The sequence below is a fragment of the Chionomys nivalis genome, chromosome 26 (genome assembly GCF_950005125.1).
Source record: "Chionomys nivalis chromosome 26, mChiNiv1.1, whole genome shotgun sequence".
Classification (NCBI taxonomy): Eukaryota; Metazoa; Chordata; class Mammalia; order Rodentia; family Cricetidae; genus Chionomys; species Chionomys nivalis.
In genome coordinates this window covers 36,742,947-36,750,256 of record NC_080111.1, presented here as the reverse complement: position 1 = coordinate 36,750,256, position 7,310 = coordinate 36,742,947, and positions in this window count along the sequence as shown.

Sequence of the window (7,310 nt, the reverse complement as noted above, 5' to 3'; positions counted from 1 at the left end):
TTCTTTTTTTTTGTGATTTCAAGACAGGATTTTTCTGTGTATTTGTAGAACTCATTCTGTAGGCCAGACTGGTCTCAAACCAGAAAATTCCACCACCTCTGCTCATGAGTGATGGTGTTAAAACTGTGCACACATGGGCTGGAGAGATGGCTCACTGGTTAAGTGTGCACAAACACCAAGCAGCTTAAGGTGGGTCCTATCATCTCAAACTATACACATTAATGGAGGATTGTCCCATTTCAAAACCTTTAAGTAAAATCTCCTCAGGTATAATCAACTCTTTGTGTAGTCAATTTTAACTACCAAAAATAGCCAGACATTTCAACAGATGAAATGAGAAAAAATTCTTGCCTGCAGGAGGCATAAAGAGTTGTTTTCAAAATTGTTTTTCCTCAACAATTGAAGCATGGAGATTTTACGCAGGGAATCTGAACATGCCCTATCCTTCAGCATGCTCAGTTAACAAATCCACTTCTAACCATAATCACAATGTAAAAACAGAGATATTTAGGGACATTCTTACCTCAAAATCATGTAGGAACAAATGTAAATTAGACAAATGATGGAAAGAAATGCGTCTGGCATGTTCATGCTGTACCATAAGGTTTTAGTTGAAATTCAAGTGGATGACACTGTGAAAAGCAGACTATTAATCTTGATGCTTATTCTAAAAGATAACTGTACCAACACCATAAAAAAAGTACCTTCAGTTCATCTGATCTCAGCATGAAGCCACAGCACAACCATCTCCGTTTATGACCTTAAAATTCTCTTTAGCTGTTAATAATATTCTGGGCATTCTTTCCCCTGTGGGACAGGAAATCACTGCACCCACCTAATATAGTGCAGTGTAGAAGCTAGCTAGCTAAATTGTGTCCTGGAAGAAAAAGGAAAAGATCCTATGGAGTGCAAGATTATGACAGTGTCTATTTTTGGAGCCAGGGGCAAGTGCTGTTGAACTACATACCTTGGCCCTTCTAGAAAATTTTGACTGGGGTGGGAGGGATGGCCAGGAACCACACTGCTATGTCTTTAAGCACACTATATCCCTGTGGACAGTGTTCTTGTCACTCAGACCGAACAAGCCAATCAGGCCCTCCAGATGACTTGCCAGTCAGAAGTAGTGCAGGCCTCTTCTGGGCAGCCATGTTCAGACTCATCTTTGCAGAGGAGCTGTTTTCAGTGTTTTTTTTTTTTTTTGTGCTGCAGTGAAGTTGCTGCTGCTGGAAGTTGAAGAACTGAGAACTTTGGCGAGCTGGGAAACAGCAACATGGTGAGTGAGGGAATGCTGTCTCCAGATGGGGAGGAGCAGAGAGTGAGGTGAGGGAGACAGCATGGTGCGTCCTCCTGGGTAACCTGCTGCCATATGCCCTGTGTTGTGAAGTCCCATCCGGTCTTTGTTAATTCATAGACCTAGGGACAGGCCTCAGAATAACATTGCACTGTGGCCTAAATCTGCTTAGAAAATTGGGAGCAGGGTGCTGAGTGTACAAACACTTTTCTTGTCAACTTCAATATACCATACTCAGAGAAGCCTAGTTTCTCCAGTGTCTTCTCAAAATTGAGCACTTTGCATTTAATCTTACATACAATCTCCATTTGTGTTTAACTATGTGGACGGTGTCAAGGCATCTCACCTGTTGGGTAGCACTGCACTTATAGCTGCAATGTAGAAGAGGAAAATTGCTGATATAAAGAATTTGCCAATGCCTTGGAAATAGTTGTCTCACAAAGTAGAATTAGCTGAGGGAGGACTGCCTCTAAATCACCCAGAGGATAAATGTGTTTTAATCAGGGCTGTTAGAGATAAGGATAATAGGGTACATGCTGTTCAACTGGATTGTCCAGATGTTTGGCTCCAAGCCATTACAAAGAAGCCACCATTGATTTAAAACCAGACACCAGGCACATCCCCATAGCAAAAAACAACCTCTAGCTGGGAGGTGGTGGCGCACGCCTTTAATCCCAACACTCGGGAGGAAGAGGCAGGCAGATCTCTGTGAGTTTGAGGCCAGTCTGGTCTACAAGAGCTAGTTCCAGGACAGGAACCAAAGCTACGGAGAAACCCCGTCTTGAAAATTAAAAAAAAAAAAAAAAACCTAACCTCTAACAAGCTTTAAGATTTCATGGAGGCATTATAACCTCCATATAATGCCTGATGTGGTATAAAGTTCCAATTTTCTATTTGAGAAAAGCACAGTTCTTCCAGATTGGCAATAGGATTCAAGGTGACATATAATTGAAATGCAAAACATTGTTGTGTGGAGGAGTAACCTGGTCAATCAAAGCTTTTGTACACAGAATATTGTACACATAACAAATAAATAAATATTTAAAATTATGCATTTGAGTCATGTAGTTGACTATGCATTGTAGTTGCAGGAAAAGGATTTACATATGGAGCGTTCCTTCTGTCTTCAGACCACAATAGGAGGAATAGTTTATTGTGTACACTGCAGGGGACACAGTGGAGGCAATCAAGTATTGGAGCCACCATTATGAAAAAGTTCCTGGCTGGGCAGAGGTGGCACAGGCCTTTAATCCCAGCATCAGGGAGGCAAAGGCTGGCTGTGAGTTCAAGGCCAGCCTGTTCTACAAGAGTTAGTTCTAGGAAAGGCAATTAGGTTATGCAGATATGGTTGATCTTGCTTGACCCAGTCATGTCTCAAATGCTTAGACATTTGAGAAACAGGCCATTGACTACCTCTTTGTGTCAGGTTACAGGTCTCAGTAGCCAACATATGTATATGGAAACCATTAATCTATCTCTTATTAATGGCATCCACTCTCCTACAGAAGGGCCTACTCTTTCAAAGTCAATATAGAAAGTTTTATTTAATCTCAAGAGTGCAGTATTTTTATCATTTTAAAATATCTCTTTGGTGTCGTTTTCAGATATTTTCTTTGAGTGTATTGCTGCTCTTGTCTCTGCTTTTGTTCTCCAACATTTCAAAATCATTAATAGTTGCATTTTATTTTTCTCAAGTGATGTTGATTATTGATATCTGTGTAGAGCAATGTCTTCTATAGTTTAGGCTTGCCTCATGCTGTATAATTGAATCATTTTGAACACGTAAGCCTGCCTCTGCTGTCCAGTGCTGGTAAAAGAGTTCTGCAACTTCTTACAGGTTTGGCCTTGACTTGTCAATGAAGAAGTAATGTAGAGGAGTTAATGAGTGTCTGCTAATCATTTTAGCTTTTATTGGGGACTTAGAAGAAGAGGGACCTGTGCAAAAGTTGAGCTCATTGACCAAGTTGAAGCTGTTGGAGACAGTTCAGAAGTGGAGAGGTTGTACTGAGAGTGAAAGCTTTCTTCCTTCAACAGTAGTTGAGGTTAGCTATGTGGAATCAAGTAGTCAATTGTAGATGTTTCAGGAAGAGCAGCCTGAAATTATAAAATACTTAACTGAGCTTTAGTTATTACTATTGACTGCTTGAATGTGAATTAAGTTTTCAAATTAGCACATCAAATAACAAAAACAGCCATAAAATAGGCTGAAAGTATTAAACATTTTATATATGAGTTTTAAATAATTTAATTTCTATAGAACAATTTTATTCACAATATAATATTAAAGAAATTGACACAGGAATGTTATATTGATTGCACTATGATTGCATGCAGCAGCAGCTTTGCACTTTTATAACAATTTTTTGTTTATAAAAATTAGGCCTCTCCAGTCATGCTTACCACATTTTTAGGTTTGCAATGTAAGTTAGCAGGGAATACCACATAGTTCAAAGAGAAAATGTCCCATCATTTTGAATGTTGATTGGCTGTATGAAACATGAAAATTACTACTAAACCCTGAACCATGCATGCCTAGATTTGCTTTTGTCCAATTTCAGGCCATTTGCAATCATATTCTGTTTATATAATGCCAAGAGGATCTGTCTACAATTGTGGTTGAATGAGCTGCGGTTGCAATGGTGGTGGCAACTGAAGTGATATTATTGACTCCACCAATTGTCCTGGATTTGTGTGTGTGGGAGGAGCCACAGTGTTTCTAGTTTCTACAATTTCTCCATTGTAAAAGAAAAACTGACACTGTTGAATGAATGTTTCAATGACAGATTTATGGCTTATAGTTGTAGACAGAAACTCCTGATTTTCAAATGAGGCCTCATCAAAGTTGGCCAAAAATAGATGGATAAGTTGATTTTATTTTGCTGACTAACCCTGTCCAGATGTGTTTAACATTTCCACTTTTGTGGAGAACAGCTTTTTTTGTAGTATGTCTTTATTTCTTCCTTGACCCAAGAGTGGTTTAATAGAGCACTTCTCAATCTCCAAGAGGTTTAGGCTTTTTGTGGTTATTGTTGTTGTTGTTAAATTCTAACTTTAAAACATAGTGATTTGATAAAACACAGGGGGGGTGTTATTCCATTTTGTGTGTTTGTGTGTCAAGGATTGCCTTGTTACCATGTTTGTGGTCCATTTTAGAGAAGATACCCCGAGTTGCTGAGAAGAAGGTATATTCTTTGGTGCTTGAGTGGAATATTCTATAGATGTCTGTTGAGTCCATTTAAGTCATGATGTCTGTCAGTGATGGAGGAGGGTCATCTTTCTATCTGTTGCTTTCATTGGTTAATTAATAAAGAAACTGCTTGGCCTCTGATAGGGTAGAATTTAGATAGGTGGAATAGACTGAACAGAATGCTGGGAGAAAGAAGCCGAATTAGTGAGTCGTCATGATTCTCCCACTTCAGACAGATGCAGGTTAAAATCTTTCCTGGTAAGCCAGCTCATGGTGCTACACAGAATATTAGAAATGGGTTAGATCAATATGTAAGAACTAGCCAATAAGAGGCTGGAACTAATGGGCCAAGCAGTGCTTAAAAGAATACAGTTTCCATGTAATTATTTCGGGTAAAGCTAGCCAGGTGGTGGGAAGTGGCCCGCCGCTCCTATTACTACAGAATGGCACCCAACGTGCTAATGAACTCCACGTAAAACCTGAGAGGGCTTAAAAAGGAGAGAAAGAATTTAAGACAGTTTTTTGCTATTTGTGGGTTGCATGCCACAGAGAGAAATTGTCCTGATTCAGCAGCAGGAAAAAACTGGCTGTTTTAAAATGCCAGCTTCCTGGGCTGCGCTGCCATTGTGATCTCTGCCTGCTGGAGACAGAGTCTTTGAATGGATCATTTGAAGTAAAGTGCTACTGCTTGCTTGATGGCAATGTCGACTGCTGTGTGCCTGGAACTGTGTGTGGCTCAGGAGCACCAAGTGGTTCTGAGGCAGGAGCGGTTCAGCTCCACCATGCTGAACTGTGCTGGTCTCATGCAGGAACTACCGTAATTACCATAACAACAGTGCAGTTAGGTTTAGACTGGCAGTAAACAGGCAGTACCTTATTACCTGTACATGGTGCAACTTAAGTTTTTAAGAACTGCTTAACATTTTAAGAAATGCTCCTGGATAGTAAAAAAATTACAGATTCACAATAAAACAGATTCCAACATAAAAGACCACTAAAGGAGTCACAGTGTTGGATGAATGTATGTAGCCTTGAGAGAGAAAAAAAAATAGAGAGAGAATAAAGTTAATGCCCTTAAAAAAGGGGGATAAAGTCTTTAAAGAGACAGAGTACAGATAGTTATAGATTAAAAGAAATAAAAAAAATAAGCCATGTATAAATGGAAAATTCACAGAGAGTCTGGATTATGTACATTGTATTTTCTTTAAAATTTTTGACTGTTAAGGAGCTAAATACAGAGAGACATTTCATTATATGGCCTGCCAAGCAGAACCAGAATGGATATAAGAGTATTATGACTTCAGGATTTGGATCTAAGGATATGATGCTTTGGAGAGGGTCTTCTTTTGTTTTGACAGAGGATGAAACCCTGTGGATTGTTTCTATCCCAATATGGTATGATCGACCACGTCCTCCTGAAAGGTTGCTGTGAACACCTTCAAAAAATTACTTTGCTCAACTGCCGACTGAGATGAACCTAGCAGACAGGTTATCCCGTAAAAGACCTGAATAACAGTGCCCCCATACAACAGGAAGCAGTTTGGAGAGAAAAAACTGTGCTCATGTTCCCAAATATTGTTTATAAATGTTCTTTTACATTTAAAGGGGGATGTGATATAGATATGAATAATTTGCATTGGTGTGGATTTTAAGGTCAATTTTGTTATATGTATATGTATTTCTGATCTTGATTAAGGTATTGTGATTGTGTAGTTCATTTAAAAATGTAATGTATAATTAGGAAATATAGGTTGCTAATGGATAATCATCAATAATAGTCAAATTTGTAGTCATGTTAACTAGATTTTCTAGATATATAGAGATATATTTCAGTTAGATAGGCATTCTTCATACCTTTCAAAGACTGCACAATATGGCATTTAATGTTTTAATAACTTAGGGCTTTTCATGACAATGAGACATGTCTGCTCCTAGCAGCACCAATCTACTTCAAGAGGAAGATGGGCATCGAAGAGTCTCCTTATGGAGTTAGTTAGCCATTTGGGCAAGAAACTGCTCTTGCATGAACTGATGCATAAACTAGACACAAAGAACCCACAGAGAGAGGACTGCTGAACTTGCCTAAAGGTGAGATGGTCTTTCGGGGTTCCTGATTCATGAAAGAGTCTGTGAGACATTCTGATGGACACAGCAGAAATTGACTGAACTGCCTTTGAATTTTCCTGCTTCATGGAAATGTCTGCTAGATACTATGGGCCTGAAGGCCGAAGAAGGATGCCCCAATGGTACAAAAGAACTTTGGGTGACTGTCCAGACAGTGAGATGTCTCTGTCATTTCTAGCATTTTGGATTTCTTGTTTGCTTAGGTAATATTATATCCTTCTGGAGTCTTTGATGGAGTTGAAGAATAAATAGATAGTTATAGTTTTCCTTAGTTATGATAAAAATAGATATAAATATTGTAACTGTAATTCTTGCTTGATAACTTTTCTTATATGTAATTTTACTGTGTTAAAATGAAAGCCTTCGTTTTTGTTTAAACAGAAAAAGGGGAAATGATGGAGGAGGGTCATCTTTCTATCTGTTGCTTTCATTGGTTAATTAATAAAGAAACTGCTTGGCCTCTGATAGGGTAGAGTTTAGATAGGTGGAGTAGACTGAACAGAATGCTGGGAGAAAGAAGCTGAGTCAGTGAGTCGCCATGATTCTCCCACTCCAGACAGATGCAGGTTAAAATCTTTCCTGGTAAACCAGCTCGTGGTGCTACACAGAATATTAGAAATGGGTTAGATCAATATGTAAGAGCTAGCCAATAAGAGGCTAGAACTAATGACCCAAGCAGTGTTTAAAAGAATACAGTTTCCGTGTTAT